The sequence below is a fragment of the Pyxicephalus adspersus genome, chromosome 5, assembly GCF_032062135.1.
Source record: "Pyxicephalus adspersus chromosome 5, UCB_Pads_2.0, whole genome shotgun sequence".
Taxonomy (NCBI): Eukaryota; Metazoa; Chordata; class Amphibia; order Anura; family Pyxicephalidae; genus Pyxicephalus; species Pyxicephalus adspersus.
The window spans coordinates 126,679,612-126,688,416 of NC_092862.1; the positions used below are offsets into that span (position 1 = coordinate 126,679,612).

The 8,805-nt window shown below is 36.2% G+C and overlaps 1 pseudogene; it reads right to left on the bottom strand.

The window, feature by feature from the left end:
• Positions 1–8,388, bottom strand: part of LOC140332103 (securin-like) — a 19,882-nt pseudogene extending 11,494 nt beyond the window's left edge.
• Positions 8,389–8,805: the final 417 nt, after the last annotated feature.

Here is an 8,805-nt window from a genome sequence, read left to right on the forward strand (position 1 = left end):
TTTTCCTCTGCTTAGTGCTTTTATTTCCTTTATGAACTAAAACAGTCCTGTCTTCTATAAAGTGGTCAGATTGTGAGAAATAATGCCCCGGAGGTGAACATAAATCATGTTCCTTATGTTCTGCTATGGTAGTGTTTATGGTATAATTAATTACTACTATATCAACAGCTCACAGTATATTAGTGTGGTGATCAGTAGGAAGAATTGCTCCCTGCTCAAGAAATCCCTAGCAACTTCTGGAGGAACCCTGGTTCAGAAACATTGATCTATGGTATGTCTGTGTAGATTTTTTTCTTTAATTTACATTATGTTTTTCTAATATAGCATCTCTAGCTGCATTTGTTGCATTGGATGATGTATCCCATATTACTGGGGATGCAGCTGTATGATCCAGTAATATTGAAGGTTCTTCTTTCATCTGTGAGTTGGTAATAATTGACCTTGGCAACTTACTTACTGGCAATGACTTAAGGTCCTGACCACCATGTGTCTCAACCCCCAGATCCTACTAAAAAAAAGGAAAGTTGTGATTTAATGTATATTATATAATTTTCTTCCTTTTTGTGGTTATACATGACATTGGAATCACATAGCACTTTGGGTTTTCTAGACAATAGCAACAGAAGTTGCTTTTTACTCAATCTTTCTCAGACTATCTTTCGTTAATTGAAATGAAATGCTGGGCAGTGATAATTGGGGGGGATGAAAGGCATTCTTCTGGATTATTAGGCTATATAATTGTGTATATGTGCTTGCTTGGGTAAACTATATCATTTTTAAGCAAAGCAGCTAAACATAGCCCGGTACATAAATAAAAACTTGCATATCTACTAGCTATGAAAAACTTATATGTAATAAATTAAAATATAGATATATTTATATCTATATCTTTTAATATATAGATATATTTTTGATGATTTGAAGATCTGAACATAATGTATATGTGAGAAAAAGATTACTCATTCCTGAATTAAATCTGTTCTCCTAACACACACAAAATAGTCTCTCTTGTCAGGCCCACTTCTCCTAAATTATAATGCATTAGGAGAGATTTAATTTGTTTTTACTCAGCTATTGTTTAAAAGTAACATAGCTTACCTGGCTTTGACAGGGTAAGCCGCGATTAATTCATTATTGACGTGACTGACATTTACTACATAATAAAGCCGCATGGAACCTTTTTAGTGGTCAGTTCTTTGCAAGCCATCCAGGAATGAACAGATTAAAGTTACTTGAAACGTCTGGAAATGTATGGTATGCCATACAATAGCTCTCTGATTTTCTTAACGTATAGGATAAAGAACCCCCTGTTGGATGTAAGACTTTCAGAAAGGCTTGTGCTAAAAGTGCACAGTGTGCCACCATAAATCAGATTTTCTTTAAAAAAAAAAGCATTGTCACCAGGGCAGCTAAACATTTTCAATTTCCCACACTAATAATTTAACTTCAGTGCTTTACTTTAGGCAACATAAAGAAAAAGTTTATGATCTTAGAACTTTGCCACTAGCCTGTTTTTTTCAATGATTTTTATTGGAGGTTTTCAATTTAGAGTGGACCTAATATACACAATTTACCTTATATAAAAGGGTAGACAACAGTAAAAATTACCTTTTTTTAGGGGGGTGGGGTTTAAAACCTATTTTTAAAAAAAGATTAAAGCTCCTACCCTTCTGACTTAGTGCAGAGCCTCCTGGTATTCATACGTCATGCAGCCCCTGGGGCTTCTGGCTGCTCCTTCTGCGCATGCCCCATTTTTTTCATCAATGGTGAAAAAGAAAATACCATTCGCATGCATGCGCAGTGCAAGATTGGGTGAAGTAAACAGATGGCGGAAGAAGGGCAAAGAAGATGGTGGCAACCAGTGGTTCCTCCATGACGGGTCGAAAGAGGATTCCAGGACGACATGGGATCCAATCCAGAAAACCTCCGGAGGGATTGATGGATCTGCAAAACTAAAGGTGATTTTTTTTGTTCTTTTTTTTAGTTCACTTCTACTTTAGGGCAAATACAAAAGTTGTATTCAAAACAACATAAACAAGTAAAGTAAGCCTTAAAGATGGTGTCATGTCTGGATATACCTAGGTATACCTGGGAGAGCCATATATATACATATACCCAACAGATACCCACAAGATACTGAGCCCAGTATTAGTGTATCTTTAATGTTCCTTTTAGCATATAATTACAGCTAATCTCTAGGTGCAAAAATGTAATTCAAAGTTATTCTTCAATACCCAGAAATAACATAAATCCACATCATGTCAACAAAATGCTTTCACAAATCCATATATTACTTTGTAAAAGTAGTGGTGACATCATCATTGTTCTGCACATAGCCTGTAAAAATAGGGGAGATACAGGAAGGACTTGGCAGACCCTCCTACTATAGGCCACCCACAAAAAACTACACAGAGGTGGGACCAGTCTGCCTACACAAAGGGAAAAGGCAGCAATGAGTAGTCTTTTCTATAGGGAGCTCCTGGACAGAGGCAAAGTTTCACTTACTTAATGCAAAGATTTGAATAAAGATACACAATCCACACCACAATTAACTTCCTTTTTATATTTAGACAGTATGTATTTATCCCAGAGTTCAGCTTTAAATGTTGTAACAAGCTCAGCCATTTACTCTATGTATGGTTGTTTTGTATGTTATAACAAATCTATATCACAAACATTAGGTATCAAAATTAGTTTGGTGAAGAACCCAGAATTTCCATTCAAAGTTGCTTTAACTGTTCCCCAAAATCTTGTATCGATGATGGGTAAGTTGGACTGATGCGTACAGACTTCTCCAGCACATCCCAAAGATTCTCAGTGGGGTTAAGGTTTATACTCTATCGTGGCCAATCCATGAGTGAAATTGGTGTCTTGTTCTCTGAACCGCTTTTTCACAACTTGAGCCCAATGTATCCTGGAATTGTCACTATCAGGGAAAAAGAATCCTTTGATGGGAAAATCTAGTTTTTCATTATAATTGGGTAGCCAGCTGAACTCACCAACTGAAGCAACCTCAGATCATAACACTGTCCCTTACGGCTTTTCTTTGGGCTAAGGTTCCCATGGCTGAACTATCTAAGCCAGGGGTGCCCACTCTTTTTTGGCTTGTGAGCTACTTTTAAAATGACATCAAGATGATCTACCAACAAAAAAACTTGGACCTAATAACTCCTGTGCGCGGTAGAGTTTAATTTGAAAGGCAGGGCTATGCGATCCACTCGCTTTGCCTTTGTGACCCCCCTGTTGGGCACCCCTGATCTAAGCTCTCAATATGCATTTATGTATTTGTTGCCCAGAGTTTATATTTAATCTTCCATAGTGAAGTCCCAAATTCCTGCTAGTGCTAATCTTGAATTTAGGTCTGGATTTGATAAAATCTATGCTGAGAATTCCACAAGGTTGGTGGAGGCTAAATATAGGCCATCTCACCCTGTCCTCTGTATACCATCCATGTTTATATCTTCAGAACAAATAATGTAGCCAATATGTAATACCTGCATATATCTACTGTAGCCCTGCTGTACCACCGCGGCTTAGCCATCTTGTTGTCTCATTTAGTAATAGAATACAGATGGTAGACTTGATTCCATTTAGAAACATATTGTTTTATCCTGCCATTCTTCTCTTGATAACTGCTGTTATAAAACTTTGTTATTTAGCAGCAGTCCACAGATTAAAACTGTGTGAGGCTGCCCATTGCTTGAATGAATTTCTCAATCAAACCAGCTTGTGAACTGTGAGCGTGTTACATGGACAGAAAAATATTAGACAGAATCCTGTGAATCTGTTTTACCAGAGCAATATGTTTTCATTGCAATGATATACTACTGATATTCTTTGAAATGGTTTGTAAGGTAATAATATTCTGGAATAAATTATTGCTTTAAGCTTGTATTTAAAGGGAAACTTACTCTAACGCTAGTTTTTCAGCTTGTCCAAATTTAGACAAATTGTTCAGCTTCCTTAGAGAGTGCTTGCCGCTCAAAAGCAGATGCGAAGGGTATGATCTCTCTGATTTACGCAACCTAAGCTTCTCCGACCACAAAATTAAGGTATATGATTCAATGGGAAAAAGATCCAGGAAAACTCTTCCACAAATAACTGGTACCACAGAATGAACAGAAATTGGGGATCTTTCAGTACTGCAAACAATCCAAAGGTCTTATAACCATATATATTCTGAATAAATCCTTCGTACATGCAGGTTAAGTCAGCAGTTCTGTTTTAAAACTGTCTCCTGCTCCAAGGTAATACTTGGAACTTACAAGTATTGTATACTCCGTTCACCACCATGTGACAACTGGGTGCCCAATCACCAGTTTTAATGTGAAAAATTAAAGTGAGTCACTCATAATAGGAACTATATAGATAATATTATAATACTAGGATTTATTATAATTAATAAGTATAACAATAAATATTTGGCAGGTAGTTTTGTGTAAAATGTCAAGGATCAGTAAGGTAACCCTGTCTCCCTTGATTGAGTCCTGAAGAATCACTTCTACAACTCACTTCTATTGTCATTTAGTACAACAATTATTGGCCAGAAGTCACACTAGAAAGGTATTTCTACTATTTCTTTCTATTTCAATTTTTGTATTGCACTATATTGCTTCCATTCCTTCTTACTTGTTTGGTTTAGCACCATGGAAATTAGATGTCTATGATAAACCTAAACCTGTTTTTGTCACACACTATCTAAAATATAAATATTGTCTTGTCTTGACCATCATCCAGGTTTGATCAGGATACTGAAACTTCTATGGTACCTAATGTCCTTCAAAGTTAATTTTTCCTCCATATTTGGTTTTCCTACCTACTTGGTGTTTCTCCAGAAGACAACCCAACACCTTCATCCACCACCTCCACCCCTAGAATTTCCGATTTTTACACAGAAGATAAAGATACCAAAACTCATTTAAACTGTTTTTTTATGAAAATATTTTTTACCCCATTTTTTATTTTTTTCTGCCTCTCTTATAAGCAAATTTTATTCCCAGCACATCCCGATTACTATAGAAAAAAGAAATGTCTCAATGGGTTCAAGCAGGTATGCAATTACAAAATAATTTTTGTTTCATAGCTCCAATCTAAATCCCGTACATTATTTATATTTTTGCACATTTATGGAAAAGAAATTATAATTTTTGGAGAATGGATGAAAGGCAATTCTTGGCCATAAAACAGCAGGAAGCCTGAGAAGTCAATACCCCAAATGACTAATTTAAATATTGCATTCTGAATAGAAGTCTGCATGCAAAATTCTGATGAATATTTACTGCATCTAAGAATAAAACCTGATTATCTTCTGAGTTCCTCTAAAATAAATTGTACTAGCTGCTGTTGCTCAGCAACTGGCCCACTGTTTTTGTCCTATGTCTGTGCAATTGTAAAAAAAAAGTAAGAAGAAAGGTGTACCAATTATAGATAAGAGGCAAAGCTTAATCCTCTTTATTTTTTCCTCGTCATAGGCAGCACTTGCCTTTTTCACAGGAAGTCAATTTCTGGTGCGTTAAATCTTAGGAAACAAATGTCCCAAAATGTGAAGAAAATTCCTACTGATTCATTCTTTTTAAAGCCAAACAGCTGAATACAAAATTGAAATATTTGTATTGGAGCTGTGTTACCTGCTGAATAATTTGTAGCTCCACTTAACAAGTTTTGTAATTCAGGTATTAAGCCCAGGCAAAACAGCTGGGTCCTCGATCTCCACTGCAGTGGCAACTCAGCTCAGTCAAGAACATATTTCCAGTTTGTTGAATGGGCAGTGGAGGAAAAGCAACATGGTGATGTATAAGTTATAGGAAGATATTTTTAAAATACTGTATATGCTTGGCTATCTGATGTTCAGCTGTAAGGTGTATCCAAAGTGTAGCCAAATCTTCTTTTCTGGTTTTGGATAAGAAAAGGTTAGAACTTTTTGTCATCATTTTGTTGTTATCTATATCCCTGTTGGTTAGATGGCATTTCTTTGTATGTCCATTGTCACTGAAAAAAAAAATTTTGGAAAAACAACATTTTAATGGAGTCTTGAGAACATAGGGTAAGGAAAGTCCTCAAGTTGAAAGATCTGTTCCTATTGCCATTACTTTGAGGGGAAAACTACTAACTTCTTGTTCCCAGTACAGGAAATAAAGGCAAATCTTTCCAAAGGGACAGAGACAGAAAAAATAAACTCAAAAATGTAGGTCTTCCATACTCTACCCAAACTGTACAGACATATTATGCCATCTAATACAAAAAATATAGCAATCAATATATGAAACAATGTAGTTTTGTTCAAGAATGCTTAAGGTTTACTCTAATTAAGTAGAGGAAATGTTAGTTACATGACCCTTCATGCTGGCAAGTAGTAGTTATTTACATTCAACTGGACTTGCTCCGTAAAATGTTAAAGTTGTTCAAGCATCTTCAGTTCTTGAGTTAGCCAGATGGATTAACCGTCATCGGTGGTGGACAGCCAAGTGGAGTATCTATTACTATGAGACCTTAAGGTTGAAAACCAGGCAAAGGTAAGTTCCTATCCATGGAAGCTCAGGCGGTTGACATCAGTAAATGGCACCCACAATGGATTTAGAATTTAAAGCCGTCAAAGGGCGAAATGGTCTGTGACAGCTTTATCTTAGCCACTGGTTACTTGGGGGTCAGATGATAGGTCCAGTATCTTTGAGATGCAAGGTCAGATGGGGCATACTCCGCAGTAATGGGTATGTAATGGGTGTGCATACCCATGCACGTTTCCACGAAAGCCAAAAGATGCAAGACACTGGGGGGAACAATAACACCGTTGCATAGATGGAGACTTGGGTTACAGAGTGAATGCCTCCTGCTCAGAGTCAACCCAGGTAGCAACCTGACAGGTAATTAGTGACTGGGAGCACATCATGGACAGATAAAGCTGCTCAATTATACTCTACATATGTAATTTATAGGTAGGAACCTTCTACAATGAGCAGAGGAAAAATTGTAGCCCTGCTATGTGTGTCTGTATATGTAATGCAGATATTTCCATTATTCTTCCCACCCACAGCTATATTAGATAAATATGGAATGTGAAACTGTCAGCACACAAGTGATAGAGTAACTTTTAGTAAGAACGTCACCAAGCTCCATTTGCAGCTAAACCAGCCTCAAAACCTACTGTTAATGTGCTGTGAGAAAATTTCTGTAAAACATTATGCTTAGCATGTATCTAATGCCTATAACAGTTGGGTTCTGCTAATACTCGGAATGCACTGAAAAGTCTTAATTGTTTATACTTAGTTATTCCAACAGCTTTAAATAAACATCCTCCCTTTTCACTAGAATAGAATGCTTCTAGAAAAGAAAAAAACTCTACTTGTAAAAGGAGCCCATATGCTGCCAGACTGTAAATAGATATATGTGTACTGATTATCAGCACAAAACCAGCCCAACAGCTTCCCGCAGGGGTATCTAAAGAGAGACATAAGTGCGATAGTATTCAAAGCTTCTCTCTTAATATTATTTAGTCTATGAATGTCAATGGACATTAACCTGGAGGTAATTATCAAATTCAAATGGAATAGGTTTTTAAGATTGCACATATAAAATTCTATAAACAGAAAAAGACAAATAAATATTAAAGTCTCAATTTACTGTCTGTCTCCATTTCTAGCCATTAAAGCTAATAATAAAATAATAATTGTTAATTGTTTCGGCATGCTTGGCATTGACACTATCTTTTCCCAAAACCTATAGGTGAAGTAACATTTATTATTCTATGGATATGTACATATACAGTGAACATCTGTATGATGTGCAATGTTGAACATGGATCAAGGCTGCGTTGTAATAGTTAAAGCTATTATGAGATAATTACAGCAATTATTACGATTATGCATGATTATATTTGCAGTCACCTTAACAAGAAATATGATAGATATTATGATAATAATAACACATGGTGTTATGAATAGCTTTGACCTTATTAAAAAAAAACCTGGTGGATTTTATTTCAATGGTGTTAGTAAAATATACGGCCAATTTCCCATCTTAGCGATGGCCTTCCTATATTTGGATAGTCTGCACATTTGACACCATTCGAGACATACTTAAATAATTTCTGAAGCTGTTTAATTTGAGACAAAAATAACGTTTTTGAGAACAATTTATGGGTTTTATAATTTGCTTCTAAAGTTTTCTTTTTTTTTTTTGAAAAATTAAAATATCTTAAATTCAAGATTTAAAATTTGCTTTAGATGAGAACCTCACATTTTCTTTTAATTTGTCACTCTCTCCCCTTGAGTGTAGCTCACCTAGGACAATACTTACCTTACTTCCCTGATTGAGAGATATTTCTCCCAACAAGGTCCGGGCCAGCTGCCCAGCTATACATTGCATGGGCACCACACAGCAAACTGTACTCATGGTAGCCTCCAGTAGGCCTTTGGGATATCGCTTACTGAGAGCAATGAATTAGGTCATGGCAAGTTGAAAGTTCAATGCCTGGACCTTTAGTTGGGGTAAAGATCTAAAGATCCAAACTAATTACGCGTTACAATTAAATTGTGCGATTGATGTAAAATCTGCACTGCAATGAAAGGCAAGTGTAATGTGAAAACGTACTTAAAATATTCACATGTTTACTAGGGTGTCATTATACATTTACTAAGGTGTCAATTAAATCTGGTGTGACTTCAGTTAAAGTGAGCCTATCACCAAAATGTTTACTTTACATAAAAGGATAGACAAGGATTGAGTGACTTACCCAGAAGGTGGAAGTAGAAGAACAAGGATGTATAGCAGACGGATAGCAGGACGGTGCTGGACCCAATCGAAGACATC